Source organism: Halichoerus grypus, chromosome 5 (assembly GCF_964656455.1).
Source record: "Halichoerus grypus chromosome 5, mHalGry1.hap1.1, whole genome shotgun sequence".
Taxonomy (NCBI): Eukaryota; Metazoa; Chordata; class Mammalia; order Carnivora; family Phocidae; genus Halichoerus; species Halichoerus grypus.
The window spans coordinates 76,991,785-77,017,365 of record NC_135716.1 but is presented as its reverse complement, the minus strand read 5'-3'; the positions used below and the strand labels follow the sequence as shown (position 1 = coordinate 77,017,365).

The 25,581-nt window shown below is 36.8% G+C and overlaps 1 protein-coding gene and 2 long non-coding RNA genes across 8 annotated transcripts in view; 2 read left to right on the top strand and 1 right to left on the bottom strand.

The window, feature by feature from the left end:
* Window positions 1-10,362, bottom strand: part of PCMTD1 (protein-L-isoaspartate (D-aspartate) O-methyltransferase domain containing 1) — a 63,607-nt gene extending 53,245 nt beyond the window's left edge. For 3 of the 6 annotated variants that reach the window (XR_004919589.2, XM_078072393.1, XM_036099473.2), the window contains exon 1: window positions 10,123-10,359. The gene's annotated coding sequence lies outside the window, so the exon portion shown is untranslated. Of the gene's footprint in view, window positions 1-10,122 lie in introns of all 6 variants that reach the window. The other 3 variants (XM_078072394.1, XM_036099475.2, XM_036099474.2) reach the window with 3 other exon arrangements.
* A 204-nt stretch (window positions 10,363-10,566) lies between these two features.
* Window positions 10,567-25,581, top strand: part of LOC118540343 (uncharacterized) — a 30,158-nt gene continuing 15,143 nt past the window's right edge. Inside the window, exon 1 of the long non-coding RNA XR_013447899.1 lies at window positions 10,567-10,715. This is a non-coding gene — a long non-coding RNA (uncharacterized LOC118540343). The remainder of the gene's footprint in view (window positions 10,716-25,581) is intronic.
* LOC144381862 (uncharacterized) lies at window positions 10,735-14,141 on the top strand. The gene is made up of 2 exons (XR_013447900.1): window positions 10,735-11,187; window positions 14,009-14,141. It is a non-coding gene; the product is annotated as an uncharacterized LOC144381862 (long non-coding RNA).

Sequence of the window (25,581 nt, the reverse complement as noted above, 5' to 3'; positions counted from 1 at the left end):
GCCTTATGTTGCTATAGGGTATTTGTTTTATTTTAAAGTGTGATGGGTTGGAAGGTGTATGTATTTTGGAGGAACAAAAATACTTTCAAAAACAGTAACTTTAGTAACTTCTCTTATCCCACTACCTTACTATAATTTCTCCAAATATGTTTTACAGCTGGTGAGCCTAGGGCAGAAATTCATTTATGTGTATTTACAGGGAATGCACAGGGAATGCACAGTGAATGCACTTTCCTACTAAGAACAAAGCATATGTACACCTTCTTCAAGTACAAGATCCTTGCCTCCCAACTGGAAAAACTCATGTAGCAAACTGACAAGTTTGGATCCCAGCTTCTTATCTGCCAGAAAAGCAATGTCATGGCTGTTAATTTTGTCCCTGCCTTTCTCCAACATAATTGCCTCAGGGATTTTAGGACAGGTATGTATTTCTCCTTTCCCCTGCTCTGCTGATTCAAAATCATCCTTCTCTTTAGCACAGATTTCCCAGTGCATTTAATAAGTTTCTAGATTAATTTCACAGGGGAAGGGGTTCCTGCCATCACTTCAAATTATGTCCAAACCCAAAACCTTCTATATAGCCCACCTCTCAAACCAGCTACTATATTCAATTACTCATATTCCTCTTTAGTGAAAATCCTATTCTGTCACTATCTTTACCAATGTTAGCTAGATTACTGTAACTAACTTCAATTTGGTCTTCATACCTGTGGTTCTCCCAACTTCAATAGCATCCTGTACACCATTCTGATTCACAGGCCCAATATAACCCTTTTATCATTAAAGGAAGGAAGCAGCTCCAAAAATTCAGAGGTGCCTCCAGGAAGCTGCAAAAATGAGAAGAAATCCCACCTGGCAGGGGTTCAAGGCCATTATCATTTAAACCCAGTAGCGCTAGTTTTATCAGTTTTATAAACGTCATCTTAGTATTTTGTGGGGGGGAAAGGGATTGCTTAGCAATCATTTCCCTAAGGGATCAAATGGTCTCCATATACTTACCTATATTAGTTTTCTATCACTGCCATAACAACAAATCACCACAAACACTAATAGCTTAAATCCACACAAGGTTATTATATTACAGCTCTAGAGGTCAGAGGTCTGACACAGGTCTCACTGGGCTAAGATGAAGGTGTCAGCAGGGCTGCATTCCTCCGAGGCTTTTACAGGGTTTGTTCTCTTGCATTTTCTTTTTTTTTTTTTTTTCAACTGTCTAGTGTCCATCTACTTCAACTCACGATCCTTTCCTCCTTCTTGAAAAACCACAACGTCAGGCTGACTCCTCCTCACTCTGTCTCTTTCTTCCACTTTTAAGGAACCCTCTGATTACACTAGGCCTATCAGGAAAATCCAGAATAGTCTTCCTAACTTAAAGTCAGGGGATCAGCAACCTTAATTCCCCTTTGCCCTATTAGGTAACATATTCACAGATTCCAGGGATTAAAACACGAACATCTCTGCAGGGGAAGGGGCATTACTCGTCTACTACACTACCCAAATTTTATTTGCCCTCTATCTCCAGCAGGGTAGGGAATCAAACAAACCCAACTTAAACGTGTAATGTGCCACCCAAGTCCATCCTCACCAGTCCTGTTTCTCCCCCCAGATACAGGAAAGGAAAGAAGAGATCACAAGGATAATCAGTGCAGAGAGATATGCTCTCATCCCTTGACAGAACTTGGAATCATTTTCTTTTATATATAACGTGTGGTCACATTCTTAAGACAGCACGAAGTCCTCTAACTAATCAATAATAACTACACCATAGACTGTAAAAAAAACCTTACAAAGACCCTGAAATTCAATTCGAAATACCAACTGGAAACACTGTAACAAATAAAACCATCAATCTTTTGGTCTGGCTATTACTAAGCCATGTAATTATTTCTCTCTTAGAAAATATATGCCCAGTCTTAATAACCCTTGAATATAGTATTACAAAAAACATGCAGTATTTCTAACATTTTAGAACCACTGGGAAAATTGTGCCTAAATTAAACCTGAAGCTTAAAAACTGCTTAGGGCTCAGTAGTGCTTAAGTCTTGACCTTACTTTTAGAAATGTGGCAAGTAGGGGTGCCTGAGTGGCTCAGTCATTAAGCGTCTGCCTTTGGCTCAGGTCATGATCCCAGGATCCTGGGATCAAGCCCCACATCGGGCTCCCTGCTCGGCGGGAACCCTGCTTCTCCCTCTCCCACTCCCCCTGCTTGTGTTCCCTCTCTCACTGTGTCTCTCTCTGTCAAATAAATAAAATCTTAAAAAAAAAAAAATTATAGAAATGTGGAAAGTAATTATGCGGATTCATTCTGTGTGCTTACAAAAATTCAGTTCAGCATGAGTAAGACCCTGTACATGATAGCCAAGATTTGCAGCAGATTCAAAATTGTCAAACTTTAATGTAGTATGATTCTAGATTGGCCTCAAGAGGGAGCAGCATCCTTTTAAAAACAGACTGCCCTGCAGGTCAATGTTTTCAGTGCATCACTAAAAATGAATGGAAAGACACACTAGTCAAAAAAAATTAAGACATTTAGGAAAAGGACTTGATTTTAATAATGCTCTACACAACAAATAGTACTAACAGATATACAGGGAAGCAAGACACAGAAGTCTCTCAGAATTAACTACAGGATATACCATCCCTGGGTGGTAACATTCCTGACAATCCTTTGCGTCTTTATCCATATTTTCTAGTTTTTCTATAGTGAATTCCTACTGTTATTGTATGAAGGAAAAAAAGCAGAAACAAATAATCTTTTACTTATTATTTCTACAGTGACTAGTAACATGCATGTTAAGTAACCAAAAGTGAATCATAGGTGTACAGAATCACAGGTACAAATGAACCACTCTTCAAAAAAATCTAAACTATACAAAGTACCACCTAAAGTATATACAGTACCATCATAAAAGGAAATGACATAGCAAACATCTAAAAACTAATTTTTTCATGCTGATCAGAAAAATACTCAAATCGCATATTTAGGACAGAATGACTGAAAAATGACAAAGAAAACACTTGACTATTCAGTAAGCCATATGGTACTACTTAAGGAAAAAAAAAAAAAAAAAGGCACAGGTTGCACAACCTTAAATGACTTGTCAGGAGTAACCTGATAGAGCAGCTACAAAACCTCAAAAGCTGCTACACTTTACACAACAATACTCTGTATTTATAGCACCTTTTGTCTGAGAGAATCAAAGGGTATTCGCTATTTACCTTGTATCCTCTCATCACATTATTCACTTGTTATTCCATTCAATTCTGACTTCCATCATTCTTACTCAACAGGATTCCTAATGACATTCTTAAAAGGCATGAATATGTTATTTCTGTTTATATGTAAAAGTCTGAAAGGATTCACACTACACTATTAAAAAACTATTACCCAAGCAACCCCTGAGGAACAGATGTGGAGAGGGAGACTTGCTGAAGAAGGAAAATTTCTTTTAATTTCATGCATTTTAGTAATTCAAATCTTATCTTTGAACATACAATAATAATACAATAAAAAAATTAATGACCACATAAAATATATTGCATTGGAGGCCATGATATTTCCTTCTAGATGATAGAGGGAATTTAGTTCATTCCCTGAACAGATTTATTAAATATATTGTTAGAGGCCAAAGTCCCAGGGACCAGTCTTCAGATATCAAGGATTACTTCTCAGCACCAAACTTCTAAACACATCCAAGGCTGACCTTTGTCCAGATCAGCCAACTGGTCACGGGAGCTACCCATCAGCACTGCCATCGCTGGTCTTCCAATTCAACAGTCAAGTATGAATTTTAGCAAGCATTTTTGCATGATCCTCCATTTCTGCCTTCTCTCCATTCACTTAGCTATTAATCATCCAGGCCAGAAAAGATATCCATTTTATTACCCACCATGAAACATCCATTTCAGCTTTCAAGCTTTATTTTCCCCTATAGGGAAAGAGCTGCTACTTTTTATTTCTCTTCCTTCAAAGTGTTGCTTCAATGGATAGAACAGTAAAAAACTGAAAACCATCTAAATGCCCACCAATAGAAAATACGGTTAAATTAGTATATATACAATCTATGTATGTAAGTTATATACAGCAAATACTTTGAGGCTGCAAAAAATTTTTTGAAGAGTGAAGTTTTTCATCTAACATGGAATATTAGTGATAAATCAAGTGAAAAATGCAAGGGAAAAACTGTGTGCAATGTACCTCATCTTTATGTAAGCAGAAAGAAAATATTTATTCATATTTACTTGCATACAATAAACTAATAATTTCTTTTATATCATTCCAGAGATGAATGGATACCTCCCAGTGGGGAAAGTAGGAGGCTGAGGAAGAGACACTTCCAGTTTATAAAACTTTTTGTATGTTTAAAATTTGAACCATGTGACTATATTACCTAATTTTAAAATCAATAAATTATTTTAAACTTGCTTAAAACTTTTATCTTCAGAGTATTTGTGACTGCTGTTAATACTTCAAAGTTGAGAGCAGGTAAACTGACAAATTAATTACCTTGAGAATCAACCTCACTCCTTTATAATCAAGCATTTTAGCATTCCAAAAGAAACCCCAAATGTCTGCCCCAATACCATCAACAAGATATCCTACCTTACTAATTTCTAACACCATTATTTTTATTTAATAAAGCAATAATTACTTATTAAGCTGCTAAACTGTAACACAATATAGGATGCAAAGACAGACATAAGAGAAATATAAAACTGTAAACTCTGCATGGTAACCATTAACCTTGATGGATTCAACTATGTCTGAAATTTCACATGAACTCTTTGGGAAGCAAAGAGTTATGTGTAATTTGTGTGAGGGCATTTCCGCTAATCACATAGTTGGATATTCTTGTTATCACCAAAAGGCAGAAAATGACACTGCAGTATAGGGAAAGTTTTATTCTACCTTTCATATCCATATAAGCATAGAAGAAACCGAGGCCAAAGAATTATGATAACATTGCAGTTCATTTGAAAATGTAGAATCAGTAACACAGACACGTGCATACAGAAAAACAAAACAGCATTTCTTAAAATAAACAACTTATCATAATTACCTAGTAATCAATCTGAAAATAAAGAACTCATTTGATAGCCTACAACAAGACAATCTGGTTTTGTTACATATACACACAATTAAAAACTTCAGTGAACTACTGTATGTCTCACCTAGCAACTAAAATCAAATACTACTTAGATGCCATTAAAGGAGCACTTGACTAGTGATCATTTTCATATTCATTCACGTATATTTCCTGAGCATCCATTGGGAGATACAACAATAAGACATGGTTTCTGCTTTCAGGCATTTTATAATTCAATTACTCTTAGAGCACTCAAAAACAAATTCATAATAGAAAGTTATCATCAAGAGGTTAAGCAACTGCACAAATAAGAGTAGCTCTTACCACTATGAAAACGGAAAAGAAGGGGCTCTAGGGAAATACTGTGTATAAGCTAGCCTTTTATTTAAAGGACTTCAGAAGGCAGAGATAGGAAAGGGAGAAAATTCCAAGTGGAGATGCATAAGAAACCAAGAGTTTACATTCCTTCTGTTCTGGAAAGAATGTAAACACAAGTTTGAATAAAACAAGAATTAAATTTGAGAAAGAGCACTGAGGCTAAATAATGGAGTTCTGAAAGGCAACACTGACGAAAAGGACTTCATTCTAGAGTTGATCAGGAGCCACTCAGTGGAGGCATGGTGGTCAAGAACACAGACTTGGAAGACATGTTTGGGATTCAAATTCCAGCTCTTCTACCTACTAGAAACCCTCTGGGCTCATGAAGTCTCAATTTTTTCATCTGTAGAGTGGGAAAATAGTGTCTACAATATAAAACTATTTTGAGGACCAAATGAGAACAAGGCATTCAGCACAAAGGCTGACAAAAGAAACATTCAATAAACGGTTTTTTGTTCTGTTTGCTTCTGTCAGGCAGGGAAAATATGATCAAGACTGTCTTTAGGACAATTAATTTGATAGCAGTATGCATGATGAATGGCAAAACCCAGAGATTAGGAATGTCTTATTAATGGCAGTTGAGGCAAAGGGATTAAAAGTATTTTGTTGCTGGGAAAATGAAAAAGCAGCAGGAGAACCTGATTCCTGAACCATAATGCAATAAAATGACAAAGAATTTCTGAGAAGGGGGGAGAGTGACGAATCAAAGGTGACCTTTGATTTTAAGCCTAGATGACTAAGAGAATGTTAAGATCACTAATATAAACAGGAAAATGAGGGAAGAATTAAATTGCGGAGGAAACAGTTTAATTCAAGATTACAAAATGACAGTTACTTACAGAGTTTATCAAGGAGAACAACAAAAGGCAAGTCTGAAGGCCAGGAAAGACAATAAGGCTGATGATGCAGAACTGGAGCTTCAGCAGGGGAGGGAATGAACAGTGGAAACTATGGGTGTGCAAAGGACTAGAAAGGAGAAAATAAAACTCTAAAAAGAAGTGTGAACTCCATCTAAAGTAACAGTTGTATATAAGTGAGATGAGAAAATGAACAAAGCCACAACAAGGTAGAAGTCTGAGGTGCTGGCTTGTGCAAGTTAGAGAAGACAAGGCCTTGCTAGAACTTTATATTCCATGGCTCTTCAGATGCTCATAATAACTTAGATTATAAACAGACTTATGATGATGTGATTATTATAGGTTTTTAAGAGCCTGCAAGTTATTGAAAAGTGTTAATTATTCCGACTCAACCCCAAGCAGGACACAACTAACACAGTATAATTATAATTAGATATTTTTCCAGTGTCTCAAAGTTCAAAGTGTATGAAGTCCTCATCTTCCTTGACATCCATCCACACATTTGACTCTACTGATTATCCACTATTTGAGGAAACCCCCCCTCCCACTACTGAAGACAGCCAATTCTCAGGTTTTCTCCCTTCTATTTTGGCTTTCCTTTCATCTTAACTAGTTTCTCCCTAGAAACAGAACCATCAGGGAACAACAGTCCTCTCTGCAATTCCACAATAGTTGTTTTAAACAGCTAGTTTTTAAAACCTAACTAGATTTTAAACTCTGGATTCTACCTAATGCTTCTTTTGTTATCATTAATAGGACCTATATAGTTTCTTGATTTTTGGCTACATATGAATGTAGGTCCCCAAAAGAGACTTTCAGGCAAAACTGCAAAATAAACTTTCTATTTCTATCCATCAGCAATAAGATCTCTTATTAATTTTTGAAAATACACACACGCAGTGTTGGATTCCCCATCCTTCAACAGCTGAAAAGTCAATAGATCTTAACATACTCTAAAGACTTCTTTCTGGTGCTGAAACATTTTTGTATCCCACAAATATAAAACCCACCCACATTCAATGTTAAGTTGTCCAAGAGATAATCGAGAGCAGATACGCCATTTAGATATGAATCCAATTACTACCCTTAACAATTGCCAAGAAATAAAAGCTCAAATATTTCCTATATGTAGATATCTTCTCAAATACATATTACAACTGATCATACTTTATTTCAGCATTTGCCCTATTTCTTTAAAATACACAGCTGTCACATATGCTGGGAACCCAAAACAGATTAATATACCATATTAGGAACTATACTTTATTAAATTGTCATGATGTATTTTTAAGAGACTACAAAATACTAAAAATGAAATAAACACACTTTAATCTTTTTAGGGCCCTCTTTTTATTCTTTTTATTACATTAGTTTCCTAGAGTGCAATTGGGTTCATAAAAATGTTAAATGAAATGAGATTATCCATGCAAGTTTGTAAGGAATAAAAGTGCCTGTAAGAGCTAGAGTTTACTATAATATCCAAATTTACCATGGCATCAAATAGAGTGACTAACACAATCCCCCTTCTTCTTGGTTAATGGCACCAGCTCAAGGAATATTTTAATACAGCACAGAAACCTCATCTAAAACAATACCACAGTTTCACACTATTTATCCTTTAGACTATTTTTCAGTGCATGATTATATTCAAGTCTCTATTTTGTAAGGACATCTCCAAGCCAAAAAAGAGGGAAAAAACCCTAAGATCAACAATTTTATAAGGTAGTTTTCATTAATGAAAGGCAGCATGGCAGAGCAGAAAACCCAGGTTCTTAGCTTAAGCCTGAGTCTAATGCAGTCACCACCACTAAAAAGGTGATTAGATCTTGAGCAGTTGAATTAATCTTTCAGAGCCTCTGTTTATTAATCTTTAGATTGGGGAGAATGCCACCTATGTTGTTAGAGATAAATAAGAAAAAGCATATTATTACCAGCAACTATAACTAAAATGCCATAGATACTGTGGTTACTTTTAAACATGGCTCCCCAAATAATTACACAACTGGACCTAAGATTTCAGGCTATATATATATATATATGTGTGGGTATATATATATATGTGTGTGTGTGTGTGTGTGTATGTGTGTGTGTGTGTGTGTATATATATATATATATATATATATATATATATATGTATATGCTTAGAACCAGACCTCTTTGTGATTATCTTACTCAGTTCTACATTTTCCCTGGAAGCTAGCAAGAAGATGAACACACAGTACATTTTTAATAAATATATGACACTGATCAGATCAACAAAGCCTCCAGCTATTCTGCACACAAACATACAAAATGTAATAGGGATTTCCTAGCTTTCTGTCTTACTTAATAGTAAGCAGTGTAATATCACCCTTCTACTTACAGCTTACTCCCTATGGTCCACTATCAAAATATTTAGTTCCTGGCTGTTTTGAGGTTTGGTTTAGACCACTGGCTTTCTACCTTTTACCTTATCTTCAGACATGAGCAGGTTCATGTTTAAGGAATTGAATTTGTTTTCAACTGACCATACAGAACTTAAATTTAACTTGAAAAATGCACTTACCAAAAAACAAAAAATAAACTATTTTACTAAGTTGCTTTATGAAGTCATCCAAGCCTCCTGTAAGCTACCATAAGCTCTGTGTAAACATATTACTTAACTTGCCTAATACCTAAGTATCCCCATCTGGCCTTAGACAATCTGAAAGTTTTGCCAAATTATGTTTCAAAATAATAGCTTGTAGCCCTTTTTAAAAGCTATTTAATAAAAGATTATAGAAAAACTGGAGACAATGTTCAGCAATTAAAAAAACAGTTTATGTAGCTTTTAAAAAGAATGAGGTATGTAATAAAATGGATGAATATTTGTGAGTATCCTTGGCCAATAAAAAGTATATACTATATATGATCCCAATTTTGTTTTTAAAACACACTTACACGAATAGAAAAATCGTGAATGGCTAAATACCACACTTGTAGACTAGTTACCCTGGGTAGTAAGAGAGGAAAAATGGAGGGCGGGGGGTAAGGAGCAGACGTCTTCATTGTTTAGCTGCTTAATTTTTTTCTTAAAGAGCACGTAGTACTTTTGTAATTAAAAAAAAAAACTGGGAGAAAATAACCATTGGTAGAACTATACTTTCTCCTCCGTATCCAAATTCTTCTACTGTGTAATTTTTAAAAACATAGTTTCCCAGTTTTAAAAAAGAAGACATACAAAAACACAGTACTGGAAGTTAAAAAAGAAAAATCTTGGATTTGCAAAATTACTCCCGCTGGTTCTACTCGTGGGTCCTCTCTACTAGAAATGCCCTAAGGACGGGTACCACACTTAAAGAGTAGTAAACGCTCAAACAAAAAAAAAACAGTAAGAAAATGTTAGCGCCTGCTCTAGCCTCGTAAATCCCTTCCCAGCCTCAACCCGCAAGGCTTCCCCGAGCCTACGTAGGCTGGATTCTCTTCCTTCAAAATCAAAACAACAACAGAAAGTCACGGGGTGGAACTGAAAAGGCCCTAAGGGGCCCATGGGTGTCTTCGGACCGCAGCGTCGGGGAGTCCTGGTCCCCGAACCCAAGTCAGAGACCAAGGACCGTCCGCCCCGACCTCCCATACCTTCGCCCCTCCAGACTCCCTCGACCACCCTCCACTCCCAGCCCCTACGACCCTTCGGACCCCGGCCCCCAACCTCCCGGCCCTCTTCAAAACCCCCAGCCTCTCTCGACTCCCCAGCTCCCGACCTCCCCGAACCCCCCAGCCTGACCCCAGCACGCGAGACACGCCAACCCGCACGACCCCGAGTCCACAGGCAGCGGCGTTACCTGCGGCGAGGCTGTCCGTCCGGCCCGCCGCAGCGACACGCACGGTCAGGCACTAGGACTCGGCGGGCTCCACAGCAGCCCTCCGCCCCCACCGCCAGAACAACACAGCCGCCAGCACCGCCGCCGCCGCCGCCGCCGCAGCCTGGAAGAGGGCGGGGCCCGGACCCGCGGCTGGGGAAGCCCGACAGTCGCGGCCTCGGGAGTCGTCGGGAACCTGGGCATGCGCAGAGGACAGCGGGCGCAAGGACCGCTCTGGGAGGACGCCGGAGTCAACAAGACTTGGGGGACGCCCCCATCCGGCTCCGCCCCACACAGGGATCGCTCCGCCCCCACACCCAAACAACGCGAGGTCTTGAGGATACCTGGGGACGGACCCTGTTGGGAGAGATCCCGCGAGAACAGGGCCTCAACCTCCCCGCCCCCTTCCCCGTTTTAGGACGCTGAGAGACAGAATAGCTGCTGAGAGGCGGTCACCGGTGGCGGAGTTGGATTTGAGGGTGGAGGTCTCACCCCGAGGAGGCCGTTCTATTCCGCGGGGATTTGGAACAGGCCGTCTAGGTGTCGGAGCATCTTCGAGGGTGCTTCCCCGCGGGGTAACTATACAGAGACTTTTGTGGAAAGTGCTCACCAATTTATCTGAAGAGCCAACAACCGTTTTTCACAAGATTGTGCCACTGTAAAGTGTCCGCTTAGCATCTAGAAGTTTCCCCATCTCCCGGTGTTAACGCTTCCGCCGTCTGGGCCCTCGCATTTCCCTGCGTTCTCGTCCTGGCTCGGGAGTTGATCCTGTTACCGTAACTAACATGCGTTCAATACTCAACAAACTGAGTACATAGAACCGGTGAAGATGTGTGCCAAGCAAGTTTCTCGTAGCTTGCCTAAACATCCCATAGCCCATTACCAGAGAGAAAGGGTTTTGAGAGGGGGATTAGCAAATTGAGAAAGGGAAAGGAGACCAGGGTCTGAAAAGCTGAGAAAATGTTGCCCCACGAACCTAGGCAGTAAACAAGCTAGTCACACTTTTCAGTGGGGTTTTAGCATGCCTAAAATGCAGTATGTCTTCTCGTAAGTACGATAATTTTTGTGCCAGTGTTCTACTTTCTTACTCAAATCTTTAAGTGTGTGTGCCACTCCAGCCCACTAGTAGGTTTGCATTGTTTGAATTCTATTCGGTTTTGATTTTCAGACGTGTTAGTGGTTGTAGGCTACCTACCTTTAAAGGTAACCTATGGTAAATTAGAATTAAAACATCTTTGATGCCCACGTTACTATTTCCCACCATAGCTGATTGTGTGCAAAAGTGGTTAGATAATATATTCATAAAAGAAGAACATGCAGTCAAGGTCAAAGCTGAAATCGCGAAGTAGGAATTTTGCAAACAAGAGGAAAGTTGGTGCTAAGGTGGTCTGCCAGCAATCCAACAACTTTGTGTTATTTTAATGAACTTTGTTTTATTTAATAAGAATGCAAATACAGTGTACATTTTGCTCCTAACTGCAAAATCTCTATTCACTTGCCTTCTGGATTAGAGCCCTTGGTCACAGATTTTTTGGCCCTTGGCCTGGTTCCAGGGCACTTCTCTAACTGTGGTGGGATCATATAACGGTTTTACAGGATTAGCTTTCTGCTATTCCAAGCAGAAATTTTAGCACATGAAAATATCTTACCATAAGCAAATTAAGTAGGAATGATTAAGTTAGGAAAATAGTTAAAATCTTTAAACAACTGCTACCGCCTTTCCCCTGTTTTTTCTCCACATAGGTATTTGTTTTCTCCATTCTGCTGTAGGAATTTTTCGGGAGTTGTAGACCTTTTTTCTCTTCTTCACTCTATTAAAGTTGACCACAGGTTATTTTTAATAAGACTACTAGTAAGTACTTTGTTAATAAACAGGACTAAGTGCTATTCTTGTGGGTGAGTAGTTGAACAGCAAATAAGCCATCAATACATCTCTTTGTGGTGCACACGTCTCATGGTGCCCCCCCCCATCTCCACCATTCAGACCATTTCTGATTATGCCTCTGTTTAGCACGTTTCATATATAATTTAATTCTGGTGAATGTGTGTCTTCCTACTAATTTATAATCCACAAAGTCTGGGCATATGCCCACTGTGTTCACTATTGCTTTCCAGTGACTAGTACAAAATCTGCTTCAGTGTTGGTACTCTGCATTTGTTAAATGGGTAATTTAAATTTTAAATTATTCCATCATGTAGAATTATTTAGAGATTTATTTAGCCTGGGATTAATTTAGATAACCCAAAGACAATTTATTCTGGAGGTCTTGGTCTACTGTTGCAGCAAGTCTGGTCTTGCAACAGAAAAGTAACACTTGCTATAACTTAGTTCTCCAAACCAGGTTGTTTCAATTTTAACTTGAAGCAGAAAATACCCAAAGTGAATACTTGTGAATACAGAGTACTGGGTAGGCAGGAACCTTACATTGTCAGAAATGTTCTGTTACTTGAATGCATAAGACATTCAACAAATGCTTATTAAATTAAATCTAACTCAGCATACAAACTACTGTCACCATCCTAGGAGTTCACATTTCCCACAGGCATGGCAGAGTTTCAGAACTTGAGGTCTCCCTTCTTGCCCAGATTAATAAATCATCTAGTTATTTGCAAATACCTGTGTTGCATAATAGGCCTTGGTTTTGGTTTATAGTGCCAAGTCTGTCCTATGAGGCCTGAAAAAATTTGCTTATATCTTTCATTTGACCTGCAGTGTCTGGGGAAAACCCAGAACTAAATCCTACTAAATATGGAACTGTTTTGTTCTACAATTTTATTTCCTTGTACTATTTTCAGTATAGTTACAAATGCATCACCTCCTGCCCCCCCCCCAAAAAAAACAATAAAAACAAATATTTGCTCTCTAAAGAGGTTTAGTTTCATGGTGCTTCTTTTTCTCTGTTTGAAAAACAAAACATATTAACACTTCCTTACTGATTTTAAGAAACATAAATGTAGTTTGTTGGGAAGAGGATAATGTTTTCTAAAGTAGAACTGGAATTTGAAAATGAAGGAGGAAGCTTAAGACCCTACATTCCAGAGAAGTAATATCTATGTAGTTTACAAACGGAGGAAATACAAAGCAGTCTTTGAGCTGACAGATGGAATCTCCTAATGTCCAACCTTTGTCTATAGCCATTAGCACTTTTTTTTAATTACAAGATCTCTCCCTGGAATTGTATTCCACTTTTATGGAATTCCACTTATGATTACTTCACATATTAAGCAACATTATAGTCAAAATTAAGGATCAAGAGCTCTATGACAGCATTAAAGTAGCTATTCTCTAGAGAAAAATGAAAAAGACTGTTTAAACCAGTGGCTCTCAAAATGTGGTCCGTGATCAGAGGCATAAAATCTTAAGGGAACTTACTAGAGGTGCAAATTCATGGTGTCCTACCCCAATTTAACAAATCCTCCAGGCGATTTTGATAAATGCTAAAATTTGAGAACCATTCGTTCTAACCACAAAATGTACATTCTCAGTACATTATTTTTTTCTAAAATACGTATAGTTCTTAGATACGAAATTGGGTAAAAAATAGGCTTCTTTTGGTGAAAATACTCCATTCCTGGTATTCCCAATGTCTGTATTATCCCCTTCTAAGGCAATTTAACTCATTGCTCATGGACCCACCCCCAAATTTTTTTCCTTTATGAGGCTTTCTCAATCCTTCAAGCCACAATAGGATGTTTTGTTGCTGTCATTGTTCACATGTAAAGATGGTATTTGTGATTCTGAATGTGACTGAAAAGACAACCCAGGCAATCCTTTCTATACTGGAAAGTTGCCCAGAATTGTGCACCCCTGCTGCTTTAGTGGGCCTTAATGTTTGGTAACTGTTTATTTTCTTTTCTTTCCCCTCAGGAACTACCTAGCCAGAATGCCAGGTGGATCAGTAGACTCCAATATTTTCCCAGCCTTTCCAAGCTATTCTGTATTTTCTGAAATTTCCAAATGTGTTTTAAAAAGCTGTGATAAAGCTTATATAAAGTTATAATGAGAATCTTTAAAAAAAAAAAAACTGGAACATTAAAGAATATAACTCTTATGAGACCAAACAAAAAATGTAAATATACATGCCTTGTCATGTCCAACCACCTCCCTCCACCAAAAGTATTCAAAGCAAAATACTGAAAAGCAGAAAAGTTGCTCAAATTCACTAAATTCACTAAACATTAAAATACTAAAAATAAAACTGTACTTTCCCAAAGTCATTTGATCCTGTTCTTCAAGTGGATACTTGAGGAATTCCTGCCCTATTTAATATTAAAAATGAAACCTCATGGGCGCCTGGGTGGCTTAGTCATTAAGCGTCTGCCTCCGGCTCAGGTCATGATCCCAGGGTCCTGGGATCGAGCCCCACATCGGGCTCCCTGCTCCACGGGAAGCCTGTTTCTCCCTCTCCCACACTCCCCCTGCTTGTGTTCCCTCTCTCACTGTGTGTCTCTCTCTGTCAAATAAATAAATAAAATCTTTAAAAAAAAAAAAAAAACCTCTTTGTTCAGACTATATCCAATGGAAATGAATTTTAATTAGAGAATTACTCTCTAGTACCTATAAACCATAATATATGTACATAATGTTACATTAGTTTTATATAGAGATCTTTTATCTAATAATACATAAAAATATCAAAGACACTTAAATAATTGACTGGTTTAGGCCTCATTTCTTTTTTAGGATTTACTAAATTAACTTATAATGGACAATTGATTCCTGCATCAACTCTTTTTTTCTGCTGGCTGGGGAAAAGTCATTATACTTAAAGAGCCATACAGATAGTCCTTTTGATCACCTAAGTTGATCACCTAAGTATAAGGTTACTTATATTGCATTTGCCAAACACTATAATTATATACTAATGTAATATTAAATTGGTCAAATGGTATTTAAAAGTGATATATAATATTCATTCTACTACTAAGTAATTTGATATTCAGTGAAAGAAAGGGCAAGTCCCAGTATTATTAAAGAAAAAATTTCTCATTTATAAAGTGATTTGAGTGACTGAGTTATCTAACATGTTGTATTTATGTCATAAATTTTGATGTCATAAGACTAAGTTGAATTAGGTAATTTATTGCTATATACATTTAAACATGAAATAACTAAATATATGAAATAACTTTGGAAGTAATAAGTTCCTTTTTTTTTCAATTTATTTAAACTAAAAAACAATTCACCCATTTCTCTCACCCTCCACCTGCCACCTCTGACGATCACCAATATATTCTCTATATTTATGAGCTTGTTTTCTTTTAATTTATTTCTTTTTTTTTAGATTCCACATATAAGAGATCACAGGGTATTTGTCTTTCTCTGTCTTACTTATTTCACCTAGCGTAATACCCATGAGGTCCATCCATGTTGTCACAAATGGCAAGATTTCCTTCTTTTTTATGACTGAATAATATTCCATTGTATACATATACCACTGTTACTTTATTCATTCATCCATCAATGAACACAGGTAGTTTCCATATCTTGGCTATTGCAAGTACTGTTGCAATGAACATGGGGGTGCATATTATCTTTTCAAGTTAGTGTTCTCACTTTCTTTGAGTAAATACCCAGATGTAGAATTGCTGAATCATATGGTACTTCTATTTTTAATTTTTTTAGGAACCTCCATACTGTTCTCCATAGTGGCTTCATCAGTTACATTCCCATCCACACTGCAGAGTGTTCCCTTTCCCTTTTCTTCACATCCTTGCCAACACTTATTATTTCTAGTCTTTTTTATAACAGCATTCTAACAGGTGTGAGGTGATACCTCCTTTTGATTTCGATTTGCATTTCCCTGATGATTAGTGATGTAGAGCATCTTTTCATGCATCTTTTGGCTATCTTTTATGTCTTTGGAAAAATGTCTATTCAAATCAGTCCATTTTTTAATTGGATTGTTTGGAGTTTTTTCACTATTGAGTTGTATGAATTTTTTAAATATATTTTTGATTAGTACCACCTTATCAGATATATGATTTGCAGATACTATCTTTCATTCAATAAGTTGCCTTTTCATTTTGCTGATGGTTTCCTTTGCTTTGCGGAAGCTTTCTAATTTGATATAGTCCCACTAGTTTATTTTTCCTTTTGTTGTTTGTGCTTTTGATCTCAGATTCAAATATCACTGCTAAGACCTCTGTCAAGAAGGTTACCACCTATATTTCTTTCTAGAGGTTTTATGGTTTCATGTCTTATGTTCAAGTCTAATTCATTTGAGTTCATTTTTGTGTATGATGGGAGATAATGGTTCAATTTCATCTAATGTATGTGGCTGCCCATTTTGCCAACACCATTTATTGAAGATACTGTCCTTTCCCCATTGTATATTCTTTCTTTTTTTATCATAAATTAATTGACCATGTATGGGTAAGGTTTTTTCTGGGCTCTCTATTCTGTTCTGTTGATCTATGTATCAGTTGTTATGCTAATACCATACTGTTTTAATTACTATAGCTTTGTAAAATAGTTTGAAGTCTGGGAGTGTGATGCCTCCAGTTTGTTCTTTATCAAATTTGCCTTAGCTATTTGGGATCTTTTATGGTTCTACACAAATTTTAGGATTGTTTGTTCTATTTCTATGAAAAATGCTATTGGAATTTTGATAAGGATTGCATTGAATTCATATATTGCTTTGGGTAGTATGGGCATTTTAACAATATTCTTTGAATCCATGAGCATGGAATATCTTTCCATTTATTTGTATCTTTTTCAATTTATTTCATTAATGTCACATAGTTTTCAATATACAGATCTTTTGCCTCCTTGGTTAAATTTATTCCTAGGTATTTTATTCTTCTTGATGCAATTGTAAATGGATTTTTTCTTAATTTCCCTTTTCAATAGTTCATTATCAGAATAGTTCATTAACAGAATTTGGTGTTTAACACTTTGTATTTTGCAACTTGACTGAATTAATTTATTCTAATTTATTCTAATATTTTTTGATGGAGTCCTTAGCATTTTCTGTAAATAATATGTCATTTGCAAATAGTGACAGCATTTCTTCGTCCTTGCCATTTTGAAAGCCTTTTATTTCTTTTTCTTGGCTAATAGCTCTGACTAGGACGTCCGGTACTGTGCTGAATAAAGCAGCAAGAGTAAGCATCCTGTTTTGTTCCTGAACTTAGAGGAAAAGCTCTCAACTTTTCATTATTGAGTATGGTATTACTTGTGGGCTTGTCATAAATGGTGTTTATTATGTTCAGGTACATTCCCTTATACCTGCTTTGTTGAGAGTCTTTATCATAAATGGACATTGAATTTTGTCAAATGCTTTTTCTGCATCTATTCAGATGATCATATGATTTTTTTTATCCTTCATTTTGTTAATGTGGTATATCACATTGACTGATTTGTGGATGTTTATCCATCCTTGCATCCCTGGAATACATCTACTCGATCATGGTGTATGATTCTTTTAACATATCGTTGGATTCAATTTGCTAATATTTTGTAGAAGATTTTGTATCTGTGTTCATCAAGAATATTGGCCTGTAATTTTCTTTTGTTATGGTATCCTTGTTTGGTTTTGGTATCAGGGTAATGCTGGCCTTGTAAAATGAGTTTGGAAGAGTTCCCTCCTCAACTATTTTCTGGAAGAGTTTGAGGATTGGTATTCTTTTTTGAAGGTTTGGTAGAATTCACCAATAAAGCTTTTGTTTGTTGGGAGGTTTTTGATTACTGATACAATCTCCTTACTAGTAATGGATCTGTTCAAATTTTTTATTTCATCATGATCAATCTTGCTAGGTATATGTTTCTGGAAATGTATCCATTTCTTCTAGGTTGTTAAGTTTGTGAGCATACATACATTTATTGTAGTCTCTTATGATACTTTGCATAACTGTGCTATCAGTTGTAACATCTTCTCTTTCATTTCTGATTTTATTTTATTTGAGTCCTTTCTCTTTTTTCCTTGGTGAGCTTAGCTAAAGGTTTGTCAATTTTGTTTACCTTTACAAAGAACCAGCTCTTAGTTTCATTGATCTTTTCTATTATTTGTTTAGTCTTTATTCATTTATTTTTTCTCTTTGTTACTTCCTTACTTCTTATTAATTTGGGGCTTCTTTTGTTCTTTTTTGTTGTTATTCCTTCTGGATAATTAGGGCACTTAGGTTGTTTATTTAAGGCTTTTCTTGTTTTTTGAGGTAGGCATTTATTGCTATGAACTCCCTTCTAGAACTGCTTTTGCTGTGTTCTATAAATGTTGGTATGTTACATTTCTATTTTCATTTGTCTCAAGGTATTTTTTTATTTATTCTTTGACCCATTGGTTGGTTGGTAGCATGTTGTTTTAATCTGCACATATTTGTGAATTTTCCTGTTTTCTTTAGGTAATTAATTTCTAGTCTCATATCATTGTGGTTAGAAAAGGTATTTGATATTATTTCAATCCTCTTAAACTTATTAAGACTTGTTTTGTGGCCTAACATATGATCCATCTTGGAAAATGTTCCATGTGCACTTGAGAAGAATGTGTTTTTTGTTGCTTTTAAATGGGACAAAAGAACTTCTATTGCTTCATCTTAAACAATTGAAATAATTGTATATTGAGTATATAGCTATCTTTGCCTGTTTTTTCTCTTGCCCTGGAATTTGTCTTCCCTGCACATATCAGATTTTGCCTCTCTCTGTAATAGATTAAAAGTACAAGTTAAAACATTTCTTTATGATGAAATTTACATTGTTTCTTGAAAACAGTCTGTTTTCTGGAATTCAAATATGAATATATGGTTTTCCTTTTCATTAGAATTACAATTTAAGGAAGAGATTGCCCTAATTTGCTAACTATATATTGTAAGTATATATGTTACACTACTAAAATAATAGATATAATGAGGATGTTATTTTATTGACAAACAGCATTTAAGATACTCTGTATCCATGAAAACTTTCAACCTCTTCTTCTTTTTCCAAGTTTTCATTATCTCTTTTCTCAGGGATATCCAGCACTAGTAAACAGAAAAAGTAGATTATTCAATTTTCAGAGATCATTAATATTTAAGAAAAGAGAAATATAACTCATCTTGGATCTGGATTCAGATCCATTTTTAGGTGTTTTTTTTTGTTGTTGTTTGTTTGTTTTTATACCAAGGCTTATCCCAGAGAGCTGCATATAAACAAACTTCTATTAGAAACTTGAATAATGGCATATAACTTTCAAATTTGGTAAGGTCAATCTTTTACTGAGGAATTGGAGAAAAATACTGGAAGTATATTCATTTCTATATTTCCTGTTCCTTGGTACCATGAGAATTATAATCTATAAATAAAGTACTACATTTCTCCTAAGAAGGACGATGACAGGGAAAGGAGGAGGGAAGAAAAGGGAGGAATGGAGCAAAGAGAGGAGAAAAAGAAAATTAAAAACTGTTAATAACTCTCATTCTCTATTTTTTTTAAGATTTTTTATTTATTTATTTGAGAGAGCGAGCAAGTGAGAGAGAGAGCATAAGAAGGGGTAGAGGCAGAGGGAGAGGGAGAAGCAGACTCCCTGCTGAGCAGTAAGCCCGATGTGGACGCGATCCCAGGATTCTGGGATCATGACCTGAGCCGAAGGCAGCTGCTTAACTGACTGAGCCACCTAGGCGCCCCCACCCATTCTCTATTTAATAAAGTTCATAATAGGCCAAATTAGTTGCTTTCTTATCCTTTTGTATTGCCTTTTCCATATTATCTTATTTTTAACTCCTTTCACAGCTGTGTTCATATTTAATTTGTTGACAGACCTTTCCAAATAGATTGTGAGAAGGTTAATAGAGGTCCAGGGCCTAGCACAATGTCCTGCTCATGATCGGTGCTTCACAAAAAAATGTATTGAGTGGAATTTCCATAATATGTAAACTTCTGGGGGAGGGAAGACAAACTCATTCATTCAACAAATATTTACTAGAATGTAAGGTATGCTGGGCGTGGGAGATATAGCAGGTAATATGTCCGCAAAGGCCCTTGCCTTCTTGAGCACATATTTTAATGCAGCTATATGTAAAACAAACTGAAATTATGGAATACTAGTATAAAAATTTTTAGAACTGAACATTACCTTAGAAGCCATTTGGTGAGCTCCTCATGTTTTGCAGATGGATTGAGTATTAACCAACTTGGCAATTATACTAGATTTAACATTAATAGGATATTGGAAATTTTTCCAATAAGAGGAAATATAAAAATTATCAACAAAAGGAATTTTCTTTTACGAAAATAAACATTTCTAATTTATTGTGTCAAGTAAATAGTGCCTTTAACTTTAAAACTATTATGGTTTTTAAACTACATAGGTGCTTTCCCTTCATTAAAAATTCTGCTTATAGGGGCGCCTGGGTGGCTCAGTCATTAATCGTCTGCCTTCAGCTCAGGTCATGATCCCAGGTCCTGAGATTGAGCCCCACATCAGGCTCCCTGCTCAGTGGGAAGCCTGCTTCTCCCTCTCCCACTCCCCCTGCTTGTGTTCCTGCTCTCGCTATCTCTCTCTCTATCAAAATAAATAAATAAAATCTTTAAAAAAAAAATTCTGCTTATAAACTAAATGCATCGAAACTACAGATAAAAATATTTTTAAATTTATATTTAACTAAATTTTCAATTTTTGAATAATCTTAAAAAATCAACAAATATTTTCTGGGAAACTATGATAGGTGCTGAAGATACACAACAATATGTGACATAATTGCTTTCTTAATAAACTTGTACTAAAATAATACAAGGAAGAAAGTGACCCATGAGGGAGAGGGAGAAGCAGACTTCCCACCAGCGGGGAGCCTGTTGCAGGGGCTCGATCCCAGGACCCTGGGTAAAAAGGGTACTAACAAGATGCTGTTGCATCATAGAAGTCTCCATGGCAGAAGTCAAATTTTAATCAAGATCTAGAATTTAGATAGAAATTTTGCATTACAAAGATGATGAAAGCAGTCATTTTTAGGACAGGGAATAGCATAAAGAGTAACATGGAGGGGTGCCTGGGTGGCTTAGTCGTTAAGCGTCTGCCTTTGGCCCAGGTCATGATCCCAGGGTCCTGGGATCGAGCCCCTGCAACAGACTCCCTGCTGGCAGGAAGTCTGCTTCTCCCTCTCCCTCAGCCCCTCCCCCTGCTCGTTCTCTCTCTCTCACAAAAATAAATAAAATCTTTTAAAAAAAAGTGTAACATTGTAATAGAAAATTCATGGTGCATTTTCACAGAGTGGAGATAAAACTCATTTAGCTAGAATATAAAGTGCAAAAGGGATAATAGGAGCCAAGTGTAGAAAAGTAGATTAAGACTTTGGTAGATTTTGGTAGTCATTAGATTTCATGCATCAGGCAATGGGGAGCCATACTCATTTTTATTTATGTGTAATTGATTCTAGTGCCTTATATCAGAGCTAAAAATCATGCTATACATAGCTATTGCTATTAGGTCAAACCATTTGAGAGTTTGCCTTAGTGATTGATAGTATTTATGAAATTACTCTGTGTGTATAAGCTATGACATTAGAATTCTGAAATGAAGATGATAAATTACTTGGCCAGAAGCCTGACTTACTTGATCAGATACTGAACCACAGTAATGAGTCCAGGCACTGAAGTGATAACTAGTATTTATAGATTCTTTCTGCTCTAAATAGGTTGATAATGTTAAACACAGTAATTATGAGGAATTGGCTAGAACCAATTGGTCTTCAAATAGAGTATTTTTTTAAATCCCACTAAATGGAATAGTTTGCTAAAAATAACATTAAAAATAGGGGTTGTGACAACAAATCCATTATTAGGACAGAACAAAATCTTTTAAATGAAAAATCCTAAAGCCATCCCTTGTTCTAAATAATCAACATCATTCCTTTTAGATGCTGGATAAATACTGGATAAATCAGAATATAATTTAAATTCAGTGTCTTTCAAAAAGACATTAAAGAGTCTGGTCAACACCAAACATTCTGGAAAAGTGTTCAGTGTTGCCCAATTGGAAGGTCATGGCTAAGTGATAAAGGCAGTCCAAAAAGCACAAATGGTTGGATCCCACTGTTTCCACTGCTTCTACTGCCAGGACTGGCTATAAATCAGTGTGTAACATGAGCAGAGTGTGTCACAGTTTCAGGAAACAGTACCCTCATGCTGCCTGAGGCTGTGTGGGTATCCCTTTATAGTCTCATCCATACCTTGCCCATCTGTATTGTCCTATGACCCAACCTTTTCTCTGCTTCTCTACAATGTGTCCTATTCGACCCAGCACTCAGCTAAAACCATGTTGGAAAGATCATATGATATGATAAAGAAATTCATACCAAGATGCCTCATATATAAAATCAGCTTGATTTCTCTCCAGGAATGTTTTTATTTAGAGAACTCTTAAAATCTAAAATTATTACAAAGGAATTAAATATATTCTACCAATGATAGAGGATTTTTGGCTTCGGTGGTAAGCTACCGCTAGATTGTTATAGTCAGGAGGACTTTGTTTTCTTAGCTTCCTTCAGTTTCTAATTAAAAGACTGAAAGATAAAATATATCTCTGAACTAATTGTTTATATTTTTGTTCTATAATTTTTTCTTTTTTCTTAATCTGTTTTAGCAGGTAACCAAGTTGTGTGGTTCTTTGCCTTGTTGAAGAGGTAAAGTTATTGACAAGGTAGAAACCAGACTTGCTTACCCAAAAATAACTCTCCAAGCCCTCCCCAGAAGGGGAATGAAAGAGATGACCCTGGATCTAAGGAACAGCAAAACAAAACAAAAACTGTTTACCAAGCAATTCCCCAAGCAGGAGGCAAAACCTCAGAGAAAGTAAATGCACAGTATATCTAGAGAGGCTGGATTTTTAGACTTGGGGTTTCCAGTTTTACCACATTTTTCTCATGCCCCAAAGGTAGGGTGGAATCAGTAGAGCCTCTAGAACTAAAGGGTCCACACCAGCTGGGACGATGGGCATTTCGGCAGTAACCACTATAAACTGATGGCTCATGGCCCGCAAAGACTCCTCAATGATTTGACCGTCTATAAGAACCCAGAATCCTGAAGAACAGGAGACCTGAAAACATAATTCAAATTAAAAATTTTTCATTAGTTCCATAGATTATGAGCACAAACTCAAAATTAATTTGACTAGAAAAAAATTTGACTATATTATTTTATGATCTAAAACTTGTACAATCTGTTGTGGTTTTAACTACATTCCAACATGCCACTAGAGAATATTCTTGGAGATCTCTCTGGCAGTCAGTTGTTCTCAGTACCTTTGCTTTTATTTACTACATACTTAAGGTGACCATACATCCTGATTGCTCAGGACAATCCCCATCTATGACTGTTGTCCTGTTGTAATTATTAATAATGTATCCTTTTACTCTTAAAGGTGTCCAGGTTTGAATGATAAATTATATGGCTTCCTGATATATAAGTGATTCAACTATATCAGTCTCAATAGGCCAGATTATGCTGTTCTAACAACACAAAATTGCAGTGGCGTAGCACAACAGAAGTTTATCAGGTGACATTTTAGGCAGTGTCCTCCATGGATAGGGTCAGTATTCCAGACACCACCATACTAACACGTGTTTTCCACATTTGTTATAATAGGAACAGAGAGCTCTTGGAGTGTCTTATGCCAGCAAATAAGTAAGTAGTTCCAGCCTGGAAGTGACACACATCATTTCTGCCCAGAACTCATTGGCCAGAACTTTTCATAGAGCTCAGTCTGTCTGTAAGGGAGTGGGTAATGTTCCCATTTCCACAAAGAAAAGACCAAAATATGAGTATGAAAAGTCTCACTGTTAGATATTCAAACAAAAACCAAGTGCTACGGGGCCTGTTTATTATTGGTATTATGAAGCTAAAAAATACACTCTCACATTGACTGCTAAGTTCCCTTGCCACCACCTTCATGCTTAGTCATAATCTTAACAATGACTCTCTGAGGGCCCTAGTCCCAGTTCTTAAAGATAAGAGAGTTTAAGGTTTTGTTTGTCACTAAACAAGAGAATCAACAGTAGACAATATCCCAAATATGAAGATCCTTTTAGTCTGATAGCAGTAACAATAAAAAATAAAAGTCATAAAACAGAAGTACACACTCTGAATATATTTGTATTGCATAGATCCCTAACTTAAATAGTAGTCTGGAATAAAAACCATAAGCTAATTCATATACATGCATTAATGCTCTACTAGCATATTTGTTGTGAAAATTAACCATTTGTTTTGACCGTTGAGAGAAATTTTATGCTTCCATAGAAAAGTGTAGCACACCCTTTTGGATTATTGGATTCTAGTCCCGTTCATTATCTTTGAGATTATTTTAAAATAATTATAGATTCACAGGAAATTATAAAAGTAGTGCAGAGAGTTCCCATGTAACTTTTACTTGGTTTAATATCCTATGCATTTATAATATCAAAACCAGGAACATGACATTGTACAATATGCATGTGTGACTCTTCTGCTTGATCATGTCTGCTATTGAAGCTCTTTATTGCATTTTTCATTTCATTCATTGTATTAACTCCAGAAATTTCTGTTGGGTTCTTCTTTATGATTTCTATCTCTTTTTTGAACTTCCTATTTTGTTTGTGTATTATTTTCATGATTTCATTGTTTATCTGTGTTCTCTTGGAGTGTCCTATGCCAGCAAATAAGTGGTCTCTTGTAGCTCACTGAGCATCTTTTTTTTTTTTTTTAAAGAATTTATTTATTTGACAGAGGGAGACACAGCAAGAGAGGGAACACAAGCAGGGGGAGTGGGAGAGGGAGAAGCAGGCTTCCTGCTGAGCAGGGAGCCGATGCGGGGCTTGATCCCACTCTGGGATCATGACCTAAGCCAAAGGCAGACGCTTAACGACCGAGCCACCCAGGCACCCCTCACTGAGCATCTTTAAAGCAATTATTTTGAATTCTTTGTCAGGAAATTTGTAGATTTCCTTTTCTTTGGAGTTGTTTACTAAAAATATATTGTTTCTTCAGTAGTGTCATGTTTCTTTGATTGTGTGTGTGTGTGTGTGTGTTTGTGTGTGTTCCTTGTAGCCTTGTTGGTGTCTGCATTTGAAAGAAAAATCACCAGGGTGCCTGGGTGGCTCAGTTGGTTAAGCTTCTGCCTTCAGCTCAGGTCATGATCCCAGGGTCCTGGGATGGAGCCCCCCACAGCGGGGTCCCTGCTCAGCAGGGAGCTTGCTTCTCCTTCTGCCCCCTGCTCAAGCTCGCTCTCTCTCTCTCTCAAATAAATAAATAAAATCTTAAAAAAGAAAAAAAGAACAATCACCTCTTGCAGAGTTTATGGATTGGCTTTGGTAGGGAAAGACCTTCACCAGTAGTAGATATGAGATCACCTGCTGGGTAGGGTACACAGCAGTGACAGGTCCAGCATCAGTCTAGGGATGTGTGGGAATGCCATTTCTAGGGGAGTCTATAGGGGTCCTTGTTCTGGGGGGCCTGTGATGACACTGTTTTCTGGGGAAGTGTACTGCACC